The sequence below is a fragment of the Dasypus novemcinctus genome, chromosome 1, assembly GCF_030445035.2.
Source record: "Dasypus novemcinctus isolate mDasNov1 chromosome 1, mDasNov1.1.hap2, whole genome shotgun sequence".
NCBI lineage: Eukaryota > Metazoa > Chordata > Mammalia > Cingulata > Dasypodidae > Dasypus > Dasypus novemcinctus.
In genome coordinates this window covers 150,108,578-150,117,210 of record NC_080673.1, presented here as the reverse complement: position 1 = coordinate 150,117,210, position 8,633 = coordinate 150,108,578, and the positions used below count along the sequence as shown (strand labels likewise).

The following is an 8,633-nucleotide window of genomic DNA, read 5'->3' as shown; positions in this document are numbered from 1 at the left end:
AGTTCTTTGGGTCTCTGTACAATATTTCACACATCACCCAAGAGGTATAACAAGAAGATCATATTAACAATAACCACTCTCTTGCATTACTTCCACACCTACCCCTCCCCTCAAAAGATACAGCCACTACACTTCCACCAATACCCCAAACCCATTCCCAACCTGTTAAACATGGTGCAAGCTCATTCACACTTAGGAGGAGGCAAATCTAGAGCCCCCGGGGCTCCAGGAGCCCGGGGGGAGGGTGCTGGGCTGTCCAGTGTGGCTGTGGCTCAGGAAGCTGCAGCCAAGAGCTAGTGAGCTGGGGCCAGGTAAGTGGGGAAGTAGAAGCCAGGCGGGCAGCTCAAGCAGATGTCTCCCTCGGCATCTCTGCTCCTTTTCCCAGCCCAAAGTGCTGCGAGGATCAGGAGTGTTGAAGGGTGAGCAATGGCTGCTGAGGGACAAGGCCCCTCTCCTGCTTGAGCTACCCTGTCTTCCAGAACCTAGGCAGCTCTAGGCAGAAAGTCTGGAAGCCTAGTGACAGAGAAGCTTCAGGGCTTCCGACCAAGGAGCCCACCAGAGTACAAGGGGCAGCAGTCAGGATATAGGCTTTCTAAAGGGCAGGGCTTCTTTCTTCCCAGCTCCCAGCCTCTTTCTGTGCTTGTTGCAGGCAGAAAACGTGTTCACCATAAGTTCTCAGTCGTTTTCCAGTACTACAGTTTGAGGTCATGAAGTGGAAGATCTCCCTCCCACAGAGGGCTGGTGAAAAGAAACAAGCCCTTCCCCTGACCCCTGGCCACTTTCTCCACAAACTCAGTAAAGGACTCTTTTAAATCCAACACTTCCAACCCATGCCCCAGAGGACGGCGGGACTTGGAGTGGAAAGAGGAGTAGCACTGAGGCCATTTCACACCCGTTAGAGCAACAGTCTTTGTCCAGACCACAATCCTTATGGGAGTAGAGACTTCAGAGCCCCTGGGCAGGTTCACCTGGAGAATTGTGCCTAGCACGTCCAGGTTATGCTGATTAATGTAAGCAAGGGCCTCACAGACTCTTTGGAGGTGAGAACCAGTTGCCATGGAGTTCCTGGGTGGTCCCAAATAACAGATTCTTCCCTGCCCAAGGGCCAGGCTTTTCTCTTTTTTTTTCCTTTACAGTTTTCAGAAGAGTTTTGGATTTGGAGACAGTAACCGAGCCCTAAAACCTGTGGAGATGAGTTTCCCAGCTGCTGTGCCACTCGCCTGGGGGACAGGGTGGTAGTAAGGAACAAGTAAGGCTTGTTCCCCTTCTGAACCAGCTGCCAGTCCACAGGAAGCTGGGATGGCCCTGTTCTCAGCGGGGATGGGGCGCAGGGGGGCAGTGCTGTCTGTGGTACTCGCTCCTGTAAGGCTGGGCCAGGGCGACAGGGGTGAGTCGCTCAGTGTCACAGTGTGGTCGAGCTCCGCCAGCTCTGCGGGCGGCAGGATGCCCAGCTCTCCTCGGTACAGGGAGAGGGCCTCAAAGGAGTCCTCCGGTTTAGAGAATAGCGGTCTGCTCTCAGAGTCCAGTTTGCAGCAAATGGAGGCCAAGGGGAAGAAGTCTGGGGGGTAGTCGGCGGGGACAAATTTCTCCCAGAAAAGTTTTACATTGAGGCCAAAGTCCAGTGTGTGGGGCAGGCAATTGGGATCTGCCTACACCTGCCTGACGAGCTCACAGGGAACAATATCCAAAGAGAAGGTATCCACAGTCTCGCTGTCGCTTTTTCCTTTAAGAATCTCAGGGGCTGTCCAGTAGGGGTTTCCCACCACTGTGTAGCGCCGCTTGTCACTTTTGGGCAAGATGCATTTCTTGGTGGTGGCCTTCTCCTCTGGGGGCCTTCTGTTCTCCTCCACTATTAGCTGCAAAAACTCAAAGTCTGCCACCATCACCGTCTTGTTCCGATTGTTGGGGCAGTTGTGTGAGTTCTGGTCCCTGTGGATGATGCACATGGAGTACAAATAGGCCATTCCAGAAGCAATGCTTTGGCAAACCTGACCTTCTGCTGTCAGGGGAGCGGGTCGACACTGCACAGGAAGTCCTTCAGTCTGCCTTCCGCAATGTACTTTGTGAGCAGGTTCAGCTTCTTGTCGTTGTAGAGCACACCAATGAACTTGGGCACATTGGGGTGGTCCAGCGTGCATACTCTCACCTCAGAATATTCTTGTATGCCCTCATCATATCAAATTAATTCCTTCATGACCACTACTTTACCCGTAGGTTTTGTGTGTCACCTTGATGGCCTGCCCATGGAAGCCCTTCCCCAGGAACCTTTCTGTGCGACAGGTTGCATGGCCACAACATCTGCGGCCAGCAGCTGCGGGATCAGCGGAGGGATTCCGATCGGCTGACGTGGGCGCTGAGCAGCAGGGGCTCCTTTAGTGAGCTGGATCCGGGAAAGGTGCAGATGCTGTTACTGCGTCCCAGAGAGCGTCTCCTCAGCATCCCTTCTCGATTCTCCTTGGTGTCCAGCGTGCTAAGGGTATGCGAGTGTCCAGCATTCTGCACGCGGGGCAAGAGCTGTGCACTCAGCCACAGCTGGTTCCAGGCGCTGGGAGACGAGGTCATGGTCAATCAAGAGCTGAAGTGCGTGGCTTCTTTGGATAATTGCATCCTCTATTTCCTCCACTAGCGGGGTGCAGACTGGTACCCATTTCGTCTCCAGGATAGGGTCCCCGGGGTGAATGGCATTGCGGTTGTTGGGACTGATATGCCTCCGGTTGACCTCTTTTACTTGCACTGTGGTGGCGTAGTTGGAGCGGACTCCTGGGGACTCCGGACCCCAGGAGAACCACCTCTCTGTGGGATTTGGGGCAGGGGTCGGTGACTAGGTAACAAACAAGCACTGCTGTCAAGTTTACATTATTTCTTTATATTGTTTTTTAATTAACTAATTAATTAATTTTAGGAGGTACTGGGGATTGAACCCAGGACTGCATACATGGGAAGCAGGCGCTCAACCATGGAGCTACATCCACTAGTCACTTTTCCACATTATTTCTTAATAGAAACCTATAGCCAAAAAAATAAAAAATAAAATTCTAGATTCTGCTGACATCCTATCTGTTCTTTGAATTTTACTACTTCAGATAAAAATCTGCAACTGTCAGTGTTTCATCCATTTTTTTTTTTTTCAGCTTCTCCAAGTACTGGATCAGACTCCTATCTCGCCAGTGAATGAGATTTGTTTTGTAAACGATTGGCATAGCATTGACAGCTCAGACAGGTCTTGAAGATTCAGAGGGAAAAAAAGAGTATAAAAGAGCTGGCAAAGTTTACTTGGGTCCAAAGTGTAAAATATGATTTCATGGTGATATTTTGTATTAAATGTTGCTCTTTGTAAGGTCAATTTGAAGAGGAAACACTTATATTTGTATATACACATATATTGTGCATGATGTAGGGGCATTAATATTTGAATAATCAGAATATGTAGTTTCTACACAGGTTACCCGATAGAGTATTGGGTAGAATTAATGTTTAATTCAGCCAAATGATCTGTTTTATTCCCTGTACTCCACCCAGGGAGTCACTGTGCAATTGAATGGTAGCAATTTTTTTGTCAGCTATTTTGGTGTCATCTAGGGACATCATCCCTTCCTCCATGACATAATTTGGGTTTAATAATTTCATTATTCAAAGAGCTGTGTCTCTGACTTACAATTTTTTTCTTAGGGATAATTTGGTCAAGATTGAAATTTAGTAAAAGTGATGGAAATAGAAACCAATATCTCAAGATGGCATATGATACTTTAAGTGCAAGAGTGCAAGGGAGATGGAAGGGTACTTCTAAGAAATACATAACAGGTATTAGCACACAACCAACTATTTTTCTTAATGAAGGAATAGATGCCATCTTCTAAAATTAAGTCTATAGTTAACAGCAGTTGACTGGTGCAGGAAAGTACAAAAACATAAATATTAATATTAAGTGTTATGACTTAAGCACCACATTAATGGTCTAAATCAAAATTCAACAACTGTGTGTTGTGTTCAGGGCTAGATAGTAAGTATTTTAGGTTTTGGCTAAAGTATTTAAAATATTTGGTGATCATATGGCCTCTGTCCCAACTACTACCTTCTGTTATTTTTACCAAAAAAGCAGGTATGTAAATGAACAAACTTTATTTATGGACACTGAAACATGAAGTTCACATAATGTTAATGTGTCACAAAATGTCATTTTTCATCTGATTTTTCCCCCCAACTATTTAGCAATGTAAAAAAAGATTCTTAGCTTTTGGTTCATCACTGGCCACGTTTAGACCATGGACCATACTTTGATGACCCCTGGTGTAGATGACAAGTGCTCTGGTTTAATGGGTATGAGTATGTAGCATATTCATTGCTAGTTTCTCCTCTCAGAGGAAGCAAAATATAAAAGTTATAAACTCAATTTTAAGATAACTAAGTCCAGTCTCCAATTTTCCTAGCAATTAACTAATTGGTTATTTATTATTTGTAACAGCGATCTTGCCTAATTAGGGATTATGCTTAGTATGTTTTTGCATGCTTTTGGGTGATGGCTTAGTTTGGCTAAGTATAAGGTTTTGTACATAAGGCAACAGCGAAAAAGAAAATTGAAAAGGTGATTGGGAGTCCGAGACTTTAGAATGCTGGGTTGAGTGTGCCATACTTCAGAAAAGAGGTGCCCTGGTGGCTTTGAACAGGGAAATAATGTGATCAAAATTGTGCTTTAGGGAGTTGAGAATTTAGACCTGAAAGATGAAAGGAAAACAGGATAAGGGAACTAACATTACTGAACTTCCATTATATGTCAGACACTTTTTAGACCATTTGATGGAATAGAGGGGAAGAATTGTGTGCAAATATTGCAGAAACTTGGAGAAGGCAAATGTTCCAGAAAAATGCCATACTCTTTTTGCTTCAGAGTGAATGCAGAGAATAAAGGGGAAGAAAGAATCAAAGATAATTTCAAGGTTCCAAGCCTTGGTGATTGAAAGAATTGTAACAAGGAGTCAGGAGGAGGAATTGGTTTTTGGAGACATTTGGGTTGAGGACTGTGCACACACCCAAGAAAATTGATGCAGGTCCACAGATATTCCAAGAGTTCCATTGATCACTTCATAAATAATACATAAGATGATTTTTAAAATTGTCACTGTGTGGCTTACATTACTGACACTTGTGTGTATCCTGCTTTGTCACACATTGACAGCAGTGGAAAGAACTGGTTACATTTGGTGTGTCAGTTAAAACGTTTGAATAGCAAAACAATTTAAGTTATTGTGGAAAATGAATGGATACCAAATTTAGTAGTTCCAGAAACTGGATATATTACAAGAGGCATTGTTTTATTTCAGATTTAAATATGCCATAATCCATATGTACTTCACATTTGCTTAATAAAGACCTCAAAAATATTCTGCTTTTTATTCTCCTAACATTAGATTTATGAAGAGTAAATTAAAGAAGCTAAGTGTTTGATTCATAGAAAACACACTGTTTTAGATTGCTGACTTGTAGCCCTTATTCTTCTTATTCAGAAGAGAAATTTTTTCAAAAGGACAAACACTTTTTGATTGACCTATGCCATTCCTGTTAAGTTCCTTATGTGATTAAATAGCTGTTCTCACTGCTCTACTAGTCTTTCCTCTGAGTGGCTCAATTGTTTTCTCATCTCTGATTATAAAGTTGCTGTGTTCATATTTTCTAACTTAGGGTATTAGTAACAATTTCTTGTGATGCCCATCTTCAGTGATTTGCTTTATTGGTATCTATGGATGCCGAGGAAGGATGGCTTTGAGTCACAGTTCCTGACATTTTAATATTTCCAAAATACCGAAGAATAAAAACTAGGTTTTGAGGAGGTAGGATGCACATTGAATTAAGAATTAGGCTTTGCTCTGGCTCTGGTTAGCTGTGTAAAACCAAGCAGAATATTTCAAACCTCTCTTACTCTCTCCATGTTGCCCTCCTTTCCTCTTTCCTTCTTTATTTTTTTATTCTTTTCTTTTTTCCATTTAAGAGCTTGTTTCAGTCAGATTTAGATGGAGAAACCAGAAGCAGCTGTAAATGTTCCATTGGGAAAGGTGTGGTGTTTTCAAGCTGTGTGTACCCCAGAAAAACATGTTCTTAAATCTAATCCATTCCTGTGGGCATATATCTATTTTAAGTAGGGCCTTTTGATTAGGTTATTTTAGTTAGGGTCGTTAGGGTATGACCCACCTCATCAGGATGGGTTGTAATCCTATTATTGGAGTCCTTTAAAAGAAGAATGAAACTGAGGCAAGAAAGCCAAGGAAGCAAGAAGCTGAACTCAGTGAAACCCAGAAGAGAAGGGAGAGATTAGGAGTCACTACCGTGTGTCTTGCCATGTGACAGAGGAGGCAAGGATCACCAGCAGTCAGTTTTGGAAAGAAAGCATTGCTTTGATACATTGATATGAACATTTTTCTGGCCTCAGAACCCTGAGGGAATAAATTCCCAGTGTTTAAGCAGAACAATTTTGTGGTATTTACTTTGCACAAACTGCTTTTGTTTTTAGCCACAGTGCAATTTATTTTATCATCCAGTCAAGGATACAAACACAAAATCTTCTTAAGATAAGGAAAATAAGTGAACATCAGGTGATTCCTGGAGTACTACTATAAATCAGCCTTCACTTACAGTAAAATTAATCTATTCAGTCATTTTGGTCATCATTCTAGTCTTCCCACTTAAAGGCTTAGACGTACCAGCTAATGGGAAGATTTTTAAGGGAAGATTTTAAAATCAGGCAAGTAGAGGCTTTTACCGATTTAGAAGGACTGAGGGAACAAAAGTACAGGAAATCATTGACCCTAGCATCTGCCCCAAAGCAGAAGATTCTCAAGCCTTTGCTTGGAATCCCAACTGTGCCTTCTGCTCATAGTTTCTTCCACAATTGCCAGAATAAGATCTTTCTTTTCTTAGTTTGCTAAAACTTATGCAAATGTCTCTCACAAGCAAATTAGAACCTGCAACAATATGGAAATAGGGAATCAGGGAAATACATTTCTAGACTCCTCACCAGTAATACAGAGGGACAGGGATGACAACAATCTCCAGTTGAAAGAACCTGGCACTGTTGCTGAGTCTCCATAAGCCAGGCAAAGATGAAGATGATGATTCCTGCCCTCAGGGTGCCCAGATTTGGGTTAAGTTGATGGTATTTCCTAAGATAGCAGATGGTAAATTTTGCTGAACAACTATACCAGGACATGAATTGAGTAAGTTAATTTTAACCTGAAAATCCTTGTAGTAAAGCCATGTTAAAAAATGGATTCTTAATGTACAGCATTGGTTGTATCATAGCTCATATCATGTCTTCAGATCTTAATAGTTACTTACATTGAAACCGAACATACAGAGATTAAGAGAAATATAAATACTATTCTCTAACATAAATGGTGTTAAGAAGTGTCACTAAATTTTCAAAGTGCTTTTCAAAATATTGTCCTGGTTTGAGTCTTTTGTGGACCCCAGAAAATCCTTTTCTTAAAGTGAACCCACTTCTTTGCCTGTAAAGTCATGTAAATTGGGTCTTTTGATTAGATTCAATTAAAGAACCTTTTGATTAGATTACCTTTGATTAGATTGTTTCTGTTGAGGGCCTTTGATTAGGTTGTGGGACCAAGGGTGTGTCTTAATCCTCTACTAGAGTCCTATATAAACAGAGAAGAGGGGAGAAGAAAAGCTGCCAGTTTACCCTGCCACACAAAAGAGGACTCCAGAGTTGCCTGCAGCCACAGGAAGATGGAGAAACCATGAGAGGCTGAGAGAGGCCAGAGACTGGAGTCAGCAGAACAGCCCAAAATGAGGAAAATGCAGCCTGGAGGAGAGGGTAGAGATGAGCCCCATGCCTGATAACCCACAGCTAAGGTTGGGGAGAAAGTGAACCTGGGGGCAAGGCAGAGACCTGCTGCCATTTTGCCTGGTCACATGGCAGGAGTCCAGGATCACCAGCAGCCAACCTTCAGTGAGACAACATCTCAGATGATGCTTTAAAATAAGATTATTGTATTTTTTCAAATAATGATTTGGGGCCAAGTTAATCTGAGAGTGTGATATTCCCCTTGATTGGGTGAAACCTCAGTTATAGATTACAGAGAATTTAGGGAAATTCATAAATTTTTGTCCTAGTCCTGTAAATGTGGGCTACCTTATCATAGGGGCATATTATATATTAAGAGATGGGTGTCATGAGAAACTAAGTAAGGAAATTTGAATAAGTCATTTCATTAAATTATGTTTTATTTCTTCCTGACTTAGTTTTCTCAACAAGGTCCAAATGAATCACAAGGGAGAGAATTCAGTAGTGGAAAGTTATATTTAAATGCTGTGCTTGTGGCAACAGTGACTGATCGCACCTGTACACAACCTTCCTCCATGGCTCCCATTGCCCACATGCATAGTAAATTCTTCATTCCACATCTTGGCCCAAAGCACATTCTTTCCAACCTCAGAATTCAGGGTTTCTCACACTTTCTATATAGTCCTTCCTTTAACTTGTCTTGCCATCTTATACTTTGGTGTCTTGGTAAATGTTCTTTGTTCAAACTGAAATCCTATCATCTTTCTGCTTTCCTCTTTTTCATCTACCTTGTCAACCCAAAGCAAACTAATCTCTTCATTATTTAGGACTCTAAACCTTGCCC

At 42.4% G+C, this 8,633-nt stretch overlaps 1 pseudogene; it reads right to left on the bottom strand.

Annotated features, from left to right (window-relative positions):
* Positions 1–1,139: 1,139 nt before the first annotated feature.
* Positions 1,140–5,923, bottom strand: LOC131279795 (LIM domain kinase 2 pseudogene; annotated as a pseudogene).
* Between the last annotated feature and the right edge of the window lie 2,710 nt (positions 5,924–8,633).